Source organism: Pristis pectinata, chromosome 3 (genome assembly GCF_009764475.1).
Source record: "Pristis pectinata isolate sPriPec2 chromosome 3, sPriPec2.1.pri, whole genome shotgun sequence".
NCBI classification, from domain to species: Eukaryota; Metazoa; Chordata; class Chondrichthyes; order Rhinopristiformes; family Pristidae; genus Pristis; species Pristis pectinata.
Window position 1 is genome coordinate 121,450,045 of NC_067407.1, and position 13,100 is coordinate 121,463,144.

Sequence of the window (13,100 nt, forward strand, 5' to 3'; positions counted from 1 at the left end):
CGATGAAGAAGTCAAGTATCCAGTTGCAGAGAGAGGTACAGAGGCCCGGGTCATGAAGCATGATGATGAGTTTGGATGGGATGATTGTGTCAAACACTGAGCTGTAGTCGATGTACTGTATTTTTCAGTCTGTAGATAAGTGTACAGCAGAGTTCCCCAGGGGTTGATACTTCTGTTTACTGCTTTTCATTGTATATATTGTGTTTGATTGGATGTACAGGTGATGATATTTGCAGATGACACAAAAATTTGAGGTGTACTGAACTGTGAGGATTACAATAGAAAATATAGATAGGCTGATGGAATGGGTGGAGACGTGATAGATGAAGTTTAATGCTGAGAAATGCCAAATTTTGAAAAAAGAATAATGAAGCAGTATACACTGAAAGGCACAATTCCAAGGATACAAGAATGGAGAGAAATGGAGGTTTATGTGTGTAGTTCATTGTAAGCGGCATTGCAAACATTTGCAATCCTGAGCTGATAAAATGAGGCATGGACTACCAGAGGAAGGAAGTACTGATAAACCCTTTATTAAAAACTAATTCGGCCACAACTGAGTGTTGTGACCAGTTCTGGGTGCCACACTTTAGGAAGGATGTCAGTGCTTTAGGTGCAGAATAGATTTACTAGAATGATTTTAGAGACTTTAGTTATGTGGATAAATTGGAGGAAATGGTGTTCTCTTTGGATGAGTGGAAGTTATGAGGGGATTTGAGGGAATTACTTAAAACCAGGAAGTGTACAGACAGGGAGAAGCTGTTTCCATTGATGGATGGGATCAAGAATGAGGGGGGCATAGAATAAAGATGGTTGGCAAAAGAACCAAAACTAACACAAGGAAAAGTGTTCTTTACTCAAAAGATGCATTTTGCTGTGTGTTTCGATGTAAATGTGACTAATAAAGATATTTTATCTTACTTTGAGCTGATAGAGACTCAATAGATCAAATAGCCTTCTACTTTGTTTTAACCATTCTGTCTGTTACCGTAAATTGGAATGTTGTGGTAACAACAAACAATCTGCGGGAGGAACTCAGCAGGTCATACAGCATCTGTGGGAGGAAAGGAATTGTCAACATTATGGGTCGAAACCCTGCATCAGAAAGTTGTGATGACAGGGAGAAGAGCAAAAACAGAAATGCTGGAAGAACTCAGCCAGTCAACCAGCAACTGTGGAAGGGGAAATCAGTCAACGTTTTGGGTCAGTGAGCCTTCCTCGGAACTAGGGGAAGAGTGGAGGGTTTACAGTTTTCAAAGCAGAGCTGGGGAGAAGAGTGAGGTTATGATAAAAGATCATATGGAGATGGGTAGAGACAGGTCATTTGATAAGGAGCATGAGTACTGACCGTTATCAAGGCAGTTAAAAGAAATGGGATGAGAAAGGGTCATAAACACAATAATGGGAAACAATGAAATAGCAGTTTACCTGAAAATGGAGAATTCAGTGCTCATTCCAGAAGGTACCTGACGTTAGGGAATTCAAAGTTCATCCTTCCCCTAATTCTGATGAATGTCGCTGACATGAAATGTTGACTGGTTTTCCTTTCATCAGATGCTGCTTTACTGGCTGAGTTCTTTCAGCATTTCTATTTTAGTTTCAGATTTCAACATCTGCGGTTTCATTTGTTTTCCATTAGTGAGGACAAGGGGGGCTTATTATTCTCAAAGGCAGCAGAGAAGCAGATGGACAACACTCCTTCCATTGATGCAACAAGGAGGTGCGACAAAGGAGATTTCCTACATAAGATATAATGGGAAGTTCCTTACATCTTTCTACCAATCAAATTCTGATTCTAAGGCACCAGACAAGCATAGTCTTCCAGTCATATTTTGTTTGTTCATGACTATTGACATCATTGGAGAAGCCAACGTTTCTTGTCCATCAGGAATTACCTTTGAACTGAGTGGTTCTGGGCTATTTCAGAAGGCAGTTGAGAGTCAACTCTAACTGGGTCTGAGGTCACAATTAGGTCAGACAAGGGAAAGATAATTTTCTTCAAGGTCATTAGTAAAGTAGATGGGTTTTTATGATGTTATTGTAGATTCATGGCCATTGTTTTAGTGTATTTGATAGTTTGAATTTAAGTTCCCCAGCTGTTGTGGTGGATTCAAAGCTGTGTCTCTAGATCAGTAAAAATTTAGAGGGAACAATATTATCCAAAAACATTAAAAGTAAATATGCCTTGCAGAGAAGAATTTTAAGGTCAAATTTTATTTGGCTTATTTAGTAATTTGTGCCTAATCTATTGCAAATTTCTCTGCATTGTTTATATTGTACCGAAAAATATTGCAGAAAAATACTATCTGCATAAAAAATAATGAAATACCAAGGATCAGCAAGAGAATGTAAGGCAAAAACAATTTCAAAGTAAATGAAAAAAGACAAAACCCAAAATAAATCATAAGAATTAATGTCAAAAGGGAAGTTGGAGGTAAGTTGACTGCCACCTAGAGGACATTCCTTTTGAAGAAGGGTTCTGTAATTCCATACAATGTGAATGGACCAGTCCTGACTGAATTATTGATGTCTGCCTTCACTGAGAGGTGGCTTCCAAGATACAAGAAGTGGTCCATGTTCTCCTTGTGAACCTTTATTGTTGCTGGGCAGTGTGGTGAAATGGGTGCAGGTTAGTAGATGACCTTGGTTTTGCCTACATTGAATACAAATACCGTCCTCAAACTTCAGTGAATGACTTGCTGGTATCTTGAAACTCAGCCTCTAAACATGCACAACCACAAGCATCATCTGCAATACTTCAGCAATTCACTGAAAGGCATGACATGCATGGGTTCTTAAATGATGTAGAATTTAACTACATCTTAAACACCCAAGGCCACATTCCACTGAGAGCCAAGAACAGGGGTGAACTCATCAGCAACACAGTGGCAGACAACACTCGATGGAAGGAACATTTCAAAAACCTTCTCCGACTTTGCTCTGTCGTTGATGTGAGTGCTCTGAACTTCATCCTGCAGCAGTCTATTCAGAGCACCCTTGCTGTTGTTTCTCACTGACAAGAAAGCCATATCCCAACTCCAAAATAAAAGGCCTTGGGAGCAGATAGCATCCCTGCTGAAATCCTAAAATTCAGTAGTAAAGAATTTCAGTCCCAAATCCAAAATATCATTTGGGGAGAGGAAGATATACCAGGGAACCTCAGAGATACCCTAATTGTGACTATGTTCAAAGCAGGCCACAAGTCCATCTCTGGTAACTACACAGGATTCTCCCTGCTGTCTGCCACAGGGTAAGTCATCACTAATGTTCTCCTCAACTACCTCCTTCTGGTGGCCAAACAGCAGCTCCATCCATAGACATTTAAAACTATTAGAAATCACACACAACTTACGGAGCCTGCAAAACTGGAGCGAGAACATTGCCAGAATTGGTGATGCAAATGTGATCCTGTGCCAGTTTCAGGGGCACAGAATGATAGATTTGTAAAACCAAGCTGAACAGCAGGAAGCTCTTTGGCCCATTGTGCTCTCTGAGGGAGCTATCCAATTGTTCCCACTTAACCTGTTCTTTCCTCGTAATCCTTTCTTTTCAATTATTTCCCATTTCTTTTTAAATGTTTCTTTTTATGTATTCATTTTTGTGACTATTGGCAACACCAGCAATTATTTGTCCATCCCTAAATGTTCTTAAGAAGGTAGTGGTGAGCCACCTTCTTGAACCACTGCAATCCTCCTGGTAGGATGTTCCAGGATTTAGAATCAGTGACAAGGAATAATAATATTTCCAAGGGAAACCTGCAAATGATGGTATTCTCCTGCATCCGCTGCCCTTGTACTTCTTGGTGGTAAAAGTCATGTGTTTGGAAGGTTCTGATGGAGTAGCTTGGGAACGTTTCTGAGGTGTATTTTATAGATCGTAAAAATTGCATCCATGGTGCAGTGGTGGTAGAGGGAATGAATGTTAAGCATGGTGGATGGACGACCAGTCAAGTGGGTTGCTCTATCCTTAATGGTGTTGTGCTACTTAAGTGTTGTTGAAGCTGCACTCAGTCAGTTAAGTGGAAGTTATTCCATCACATTCCTGATGTGCTTTAGATGGTGCGAAGGCTTTAGGGGTCGGTATGCCACCCACTGTTGGATACCATGCCTTGGACCTGCTCTGCTAACCATAGCAATTATGTGGCCTGTTAAATGTTACTATTCAATGATAACTCCAGGATGTTGATGATGGCGCACTCAGTGGCATACCCACAGTGATGCAATGGAGTTTCAAGACAGGTTTTTGGACTCCCTCTCAATGGAGATGTTCATTGTCTGGGTCTTTTGTAGCATGATTGTTAGTTGTTGCTTGTTCTGCCCATGTTATCTAGGTCTTGCTGGAGAGATGGATGAATTCAGTTTCTGAGGACCAACAAATGGAATTGAAATTGTTCAAACATCAGTTAATATTCCAATTTCTAACCTTATAATGGGAAAAAGAGTCATTGATGAAGTAGCTAAAGATGACGAGGCTTAGGATACTCCTTCTGCAGTAATGTCCTGAGGTTGAGATGTTTGATCAGCAACCATAGCCGTCTTCCTTTGTGCAAGCTATTACTCCAGCCTTTGGAGTAATACCTTGATGCCCATGAGCTTAAGATTTACAAGGGCTCTTTGGTGGCACAGATGTTTTCTTGGTGCCACTCTCAGGTTCACCTCTGGAATTCATCTTTCTTTTTCAATCTTTTTATTAGTTTTCAAATTAATACAGATTAATATATCAATGTTTATACATATAATGCAAAGAGATCAAGAAAACAATCATGACATGGATAATCATAAAGAACAATAGAGTATAAAAAAATCTGTAGATCCAATGATCTGTTAGTGAATGAATATAATATAAAATAAAAAGATTTATTATAAAATATAAAAAAAAGAAAAAAACCCAAAACAATAAGAACAATTATAAACAATATATCAAACCAAACTAAGCTAAAGAAAAAAAATTCAAAAAAAAAAGAAAAAAAAACTGGAATAAAATTTCTCAATAGAAACAGAGCAATATTATGTCATCAACTCCGTTCCTCTAAATTGAAAGGTTATTATAAGGGGATCTATATCATGTGAAAATATTGAATAAATGGACTCCAAACTTCTTCAAATTTAAGCGAAGGATCAACAGTACCACTCCTAATTTTTCCCAAGTTTAAACGTGATATAGTTTGAGAGAACCATTGAAAAGTAGTAGGAGGTATTGGATCCTTCCATTTAAGCAAAATAGATCATTTGGCCATTAATGTAACAAAGGCAATCATACGGTTAGCAGAGGCAGATAAATGGCCAGATTCTATCCTTGGTAAATCAAAAATTGCAGTGATAGGATGAGGTTGTAAATCAATCTTCAATACGTTTGAAATAATGTTAAGAATATCTTTCCAATATTTTTCCAAAAGAGGACAGGACCAAAACATATGTGTCAAAGAAGCCACATTCGATTTACATCTGTCACATATAGGATTTATATGTTGATAAAAACGAGCTAGCTTATCTTTTGACATATGGGTCCTGTGAACTACCTTAAACTGCATCAAAGAATGTCTGGCACACATTGAAGATGTATTAACTAAATGAAGAATTTTCTTCCAAGTCTCTGTAGGTATAGATGTCTGGAGTTCACTTTCCCATTCATTCTTAATTTTGTCCAGTGGTTCTGAACGAATTTTCATAATTAAATCATAAATTATTGCTATCAAGCCCTTCTGATAAGGATTAAAACCAAAAATTTTTTCCGTAATTTCAGTTTGTAAGGTGTAGGAAAAGAGGGTATAGTAGCTTATAAAAAATTTCTAATTCGCAAATATCGAAAAAAGTGTGATCTGGGCAAATTGTATTTGTTAGACAATTGTTCAAAAGATGAAAAACAGTTATCAATGAATAGATCACGAAAACATACTATTCCCTTCCTTTTCCATATGGAAAAAGCTGAGTCAACTCTGGATGGATGGAAGAAAAAATTAGATTGAATGCGACTTGATAGATTAAATTTATTCAATCCAAAAAATTTAAGAAATTGAAACCATATTCGTATTGTATGTTTAACAATTGGGTTAATCATATGTTTACTTAATTTGGTAAGTGCAAAAGGGAGTGGAGCTCCTAAAATAGAAACTAATGAAAATTCAAGTACTGATTGGGACTCAAGGTGTACCCATTTGGGGCGTTGAATTACATTTGAATCTTGTATCCAAGAAATTAAATATCTAATATTGATTGCCCAATAATATAATCTAAAGTTAGGCAAGGCCATACCACCATCCTTAGTTTTTGTAAATATTTCTTACTTAGCCTTGGGTTTTTATTCTGCCAAATATATGAAAGAATTTTAGGATCAATAGTATCAAAAAAAGATTTTGGAACAAAAGTTGGAATCACTTGAAATAAATATAAAAATTTTGGTAAAATATTCATCTTAACCGCATTAACTCAGCCTACCAATGATAGAGACAGTGGGGACCATTTAGTAAATAATTGTTTAACATGGTCAATTAAAGGCAGTAGATTAGCTTTAAATAAGTCCTTATGTCTCTTAGTAATTTTAACACCTAAATATATAAAATAGTCAGTTACCAGTCTAAAAGGTAATTGGCTATAAATTGGGATTTGAATATTTAATGGAAAAATTTCACTCTTATTAATATTTAATCTATAGCCAGAAAAAACACTAAACTGATCTAATAGTGATAGTACTGCGGGGATCGATTCTTCCGGATTAGAAATATAAAGTAACCGGTCATCTGCGTAAAGAGATATCTTATGAAGCTTCTGTCCATGAGTAATACCACATATATTTGAAGAATCCCGAAGTGCAATAGCCAAAGGTTCTAAAGCAATATCAAATAAGAAAGTGCTTAACGGGCAGCCTTGTCTAGTACCTCGAAAAAGCCTAAACAAAGGAGATCTTTGATTATTAGTAAGTATTGAAGCCATAGGTGCATAATAAATCATTTTAATCACAGATATAAATTTAGGACTAAAATTGAATTTTTGGAGTGTACTGAATAGATATTCCCATTCGACTCTGTCAAACGCCTTTTCAGCATCTAGTGAAACAACACATTCTGGAATTTCGGATGAAGGGGTATATATAATATTCATTAATCTCCTAATGTTAAAATGTAGATAACGATTCTGAATAAATCCTGTCTGGTCTTCAGAGATAATTTGTGGAAGAACCTTTTCCAATCTAAAGGCCAATATTTTGGAAAATATTTTGGAATCTACATTCAATAAAGAAATAGGTCTTTAAAATGCACAATCAGTGGGATCTTTATCCTTTTTAAGAATTAAAGAAATAGTTGCTTCATAGAAGGATTGTGGTAGTTTACCCACTGATAGGGCATCTTTAAAAATTTTGACTAACCAGGGAACAAGAATATCAGAAAAGGATTTTAAAAATTCAGCTGTGTTTCCTTCAGGGCTGGGTGCTTTACCCGAATTCATTGAAAATATTTCTTTATTTCTTCCTCCGAAATGGGAGCATCTAATATAGAGCGTTCATTTAAAGATAATTGGGAAATCTTCAAATCTCTTAAAAATTCATGTATTAAAGTAGGATCCTCAGGGGATTCTGATTGGTATAAAGAAGAATAAAATCCTTAAAAGGATTTGTTAATTTGAACGATCTATTGTGTAGGTACCATCTGGTTTACGAATTTTATTAATCTGATGTTTAGATATAGTAGCTTTCAATTGGTTGGCCAATAATTTACCAGATTTGTCACCATGTCTATAAAATTGACTTCTGTTTTTAAGTAGTAGATTTTCAATTGAAGATGCTAATAATAAACTATGTTGTAGTTGGAGTTCTGTTCTCTTTTTAAAAAGCTCTAGATTAGGAGTAACGGAATATATTTTATCGATTTCTTTAATCTTGTCAGCTAATATATGTATTTCATTATTAGTTCGTTTCTTCAATCCAGCGGAATATGAAATAATTTGACCACGGATATATGCTTTATACGTATCCCATATTATCCCACTGGAGATTTCTTCAGTAAAATTAGTTAAAAAGAAAAATGAAATCTGTTCTTTAACAAATTGGATGAAATCTAAGTCTTGTAATAGCCAAGGGTTAAATCGCCATTGTCTGACATCAAAGGATGCATCTGGTAATTTAGTTAATAATCTCAATAGTGCGTGATCAGAAATGGCAATTGCATCGTATTTGCAGTCCGTAGTAAGTGGAGCTAATCTAGCATCAATAAAAAAATACTCGATCCTCAAGTAATTATGGTAGACATGAGAAAAGAATGAAAATTCTTTATCAAATGGGTGTAGAAATCTCCAAACATATAAGATTCCGGCTTCAACTAAAAAGGAATTAATAAAGACAGCGGATTTGTTTAGAAGTGCAGGATTTGACACAGATCTGTCTGTCGAAGGGTTTAGACAGCAGTTAAAATCTCCACCCATAATCACAGTGTAATTAGGAAATAATGCAAATAATGAATGTTTAAAAAATTCAGAGTGATCTATATTGGGTGCATAAACATTAACCATAACAACTTTTTTATTATGAAGTAGACCAATAATTAATAAAAATCTACCATTTGGGTCTGATATTGTCTCATGATGAACAAACGAAATTGAGGAGTCTATGAAAATAGAAACTCCTTTCACCTTTGCTTGTGAATTTGAATAGAACTGTTGACCCCTCCAAAATCTAAAAAAACGTTGATTATCTTTCTTCCTGGTGTGAGTCTCCTGAACAAAAATAATCTGAGACACCTCTGGAATTCAGTCTTATCTACATCCATGTTTCCACCAAGGCTGTGATGAGGTCTGGAACCAATTGGTTGTGTTGAAGGTCAAACTGGACTTCAGGGGCAGGTTATTAGCAACATTCCATGCAAAGTATACATCAATTACCTTGCAAGAGTCCACCAGTCAGTCCCAAGAGAGGGATTGATACAGACTTTGGGGTCACTGAAAACTCTTGGTTATCCTATTTCCTTAGTAATGATATCCTCTTTCTAATATTATGTTAACTCTCTTAGCTCACTTTACATTGTTCTTCTGTGCACGTTACAACTCTCTTTTCACTGCTTGATGGTTTTCAATTCTATCTAATGAGCTGTCCTTTGGTGTATCTCCTGCAACAAAACAGCTAATCCATCAGCACCAAAAGAAGCTTTCATATGTGGCACTGTCATAACCTCCCCTATGATGAGCAATTAAAGCTAAGGTTACACTGTGATCTGTTAAAATGCTCCCCTCTGAGATAAAAACTTCTAAGGGATCGCTGTTTGTGATAAACAGGATCTGGAATAGAAGACACTTTGTGTCATAAAATAGAACACCAGTTGCAAACATCAGCTTCATCCTGACTTGGTGCTTGGGGTGAGCATGGAACTGGTGGCAGTGGCTGTAAGGAAAACAATTCAATTTTATGGCTGTTTATTACAAAGACTTAGCAGGAATATTATTTGCAGATACACCTCTTCACCAATATCACCTCACTGGAATTTTTGATGCATCGTCAACCAAGGAACTGTAATGAAGCAGGAACTGCTTGGAGGAATTTCTCAACGATACCTTAGGACATAGATAGAACTTAAAGTGATACCACACAGGAACAGGCCCTTCGGCCCACAATGTTGTGCTGAACCTATTACATTAGTAATAAAATGCCCAGCTAAACTAATCCCTTCTGCCTACACAATGTCCATATCCTACCATCTCCCTCACATTCATGTGCCAATCTAAGAGCTTCTTGAACGCCTCTATCGTATTTGCCTCCACCACCACCCCAGGCAGCGCATTCCAGGCACCCACCACTCTCTGTGTAAAATATACTTGCCCCTCACATCTCCTTTGAACTTATCCCCTGTCATCTTAAATGCATGCCCTCTGGTATTAGACATTTCAACCCTGGGGAAAAGATACTGACTGTCTGTGAAACTGGAGAAATAAGGCCTGAATTCTCTGCCTGTGGTGATCAATCAACAGCCTCTACTGACCTACAGACTGAATACAGACCAAACATTTTCCAGACCTGCCAGTGCCAACTTCCTGCACAGTGTCAGACTGATCCTTGGTCACAAGCCCCTACATGTAAAAGTCTTTGTGGGATATGGGCAGGTGGTATGGGGGCAACAAGCTCTGCCCACAAAATGCTAGAAAAAGCCCCAAAAGCCAGTTAAGCCATTTCCCCATATTAGCTGGTACCAAATGTGTCAAAATGGTTCTGAATGTCTCTGACAATCTAAATATTCAAAAACTACAAAATATCAATGAAGCCCTTAAAAATATAAAAAAGTTTAGAAACTAAAACTGAACTATAATAGCAAAGGATGGTTAAAAACAATTAAAATTCAATTATTTACAAAAAATGTGAATTACTTATACCAATACTATAAGACCATAAGACATAGGAGCAGAATTAGGCCATTCGGCCCATCGAGTCTGCTTCGCCATTTGATGATGGCTGATTTGTTCTTCCCTCTCAACCCCATTCTCCTGCCTTCTCCCCATAACCTTTGATGCCCTTACTAATCAAGAACCTATCAACTTTCACTTTAAAGATACCCAATGGCTTGGCCTCCACAGCCATCTGTGGCAATGTAGTCCACAGATTCACCACCCTCTGGCTAAAGAAATTCCTCCTCATCTCAGTCTAAAGGGACGTTCTTTTATTCTGAGGCTGTGCCCTCTGGTCCTGGATTCTCCCACTACTGGAAATATCCTCTCCACGTCCAGGCCTTTCAATATTTGGTAGGTTTCAACGAGATCCCCTCTCATTCTTCTAAACTCCAGCGAGTACAGGCCCAGAGCCAGCAAACACTCCTCACATGTTAACCCTTTCACCCCGGGATCATTCTTGTAAACCTCCTCTGGACCCTCTCCAATGCCAGTACATCCTTCCTTAGACATGGGGCCCAAAACTGCTCACAATACTCCAAATGTGGTCTGACTAACGCCTTATAAAGCCTCAGTATTACGTCTAAGCTTCCATATTCTAGTCATCTCGAAATGAATGCTAACATTGTATTTGCCTTCCTTGCTACCGACAATCCTGTACTAGGACTCCCAAGTCCCTTTGCACCTCTGATTTCTAAATTCTCTCCCTGTTTAGAAAATAGTCTACGCCTTTATTCCTTCTACCAAAGTGCATGACCATACACTTCCCTACGCTGTATTCGATCTGCCACTTCTCTGCTCATTCTCCCAACCTGTGCAAGCCCTTCTGCAGACTCCCTGATTCCTCAACACTACCTGCCCCTCTTATTAACTTCGTATTATCCACAAACTTGGCCACAAAGCCATCAATTCCGTCATCCAGATCATTAGCGTATAACGTGAAAAGTAGCGGACCCAACACTGACCCTTGCGGAACACCACTAGTCAGCAGCAGCCAACCAGAAAAGACCTCCTTTATTCCCACTCTTTGCCTTCTGCCAGTTAGCCAATCTTCAATCCATGCTAGTACCTTTCCTGTAATACTATGGGCTCCTATCTTGTTTGGTAGCTTCATGTACACTACTTTGTCAAAGGCCTCCTGAAAATCCAAGTAAGCAACATCCACTGACTTTCGTTTGTCTATCCTGCCTGTTACTTCCTCAAAGAATTCCAATAGATTTGTCAGGCAAGGTCAGCATGTTCCCTGAAGGAAACTATGCTGACTTCAGCCTATATTATCAATTGCTTCCAAGTACCCTGAAACCTCATCCTTAATAATGGACTCTAAAATCTTACCAACTGCTGAAGTCAGGCTAACTGGCCTATACTTTCCTGTCCTTTGCCTCCCTCCCTTCTTAAAGATTGGAGTGATAGTTGCGATTTTCCAGTTCTCTAGAACAATTCCTGACTCTAGTGATTCTTGAAAGGTCACCACTAATGCCTCCACAATCTCTTCAGCTACCTCTTTCAGAACCCTGGGGTGTAGTCCATCCAGTCCAAGTGACTTATCCACCTTCAGACCTTTCAGCTTGCCAAGCACTTAGTAATAGCGACTACACTCACTTCTGCCCCCTGACTTTCTTGAATTTCTGGCATGTTGCTGGTGTCTTCCACAGTGAAGACTGATGCAAAATACTTATTCAGTTCGCCCGCCATTTCTTTGTTCCCTATTACTATTTCTCCAGTGTCATTTTCCAGCAGTCCAATGTCCACTCCTGCTTCTCTTTTTATATATCTGAAAAAACTTTTGGTATCCTCTTTTATATTACTGGCTAGCTTACCTTCATATTTCATCCTTTCTCTCCTTATTGCTTTTTTAGTTGCCATTTGTTGGTGTTTAAAAGCTTCCCAATCCTCTAGCTTCCTGCTAATTTCTGCAATACTGAATGCCCTCTCTTTTGCTTTTATGCTATCTTTGCTTCTTCTTTGGGATGAAATGATCCCGTGTCTTCTGAGTTACTCCCAGAAACTCCTGCCATTGCTGCTGTACTGTCATCCCTGCTCCGATCCCCTTCCTTTGGTCAGCTCCTCTCTCATGCCTTTGTAGTTAGTACTTTAAGTGCTGTAGAACTGCTGCAATTTTGCACCACTGGATTCCTTGAGGTGTCTAGTCTTGGAGCACAATTAGAAAAAGTGGCCAAGAAGTTCAGGACTTCCATTTGAGCATGCATATAAAGGAATCCTGAACTTGGTGGCATTTACATGGGAAATATGGTTAGTTGTGTTCAGAACTGTTGAAATTTCTCACAAAATCTAAGCCCGTATATTTATCTGCAGTGATTCTCTATTAGTCATAAAATTCTAGTAAGGCATAAATATTACGGTAACAATTCAAGGTCATTCTGCCATTTTACATGGAATGAAATGCTGAAAGAAAGCTCAGTGGGTTGCAGAGGAAGCTGTAAACTGGATAATGACTCAGCTACATAATGAGAAACAGAAGGAGATGTTATTGGTAGTAACCATTTCGGCTGGGCAATTACGATTAGTGGAGCTCTCTGAGGATCAGCTCTGGGACACCTGATAGTCAACTGTTTATCATTAATCACAATCGATACATTGCAAGTGGGACTGTCAAAATATGTGGAGGAAATTCACATGGTGAATAATTAACAATTCAGAAGAAATCTCATCTCAGAAGAGAGCATTTTTAATCACCATATTATTAAGTTGTAGGTGATAAAATGTAACTTTGATAGA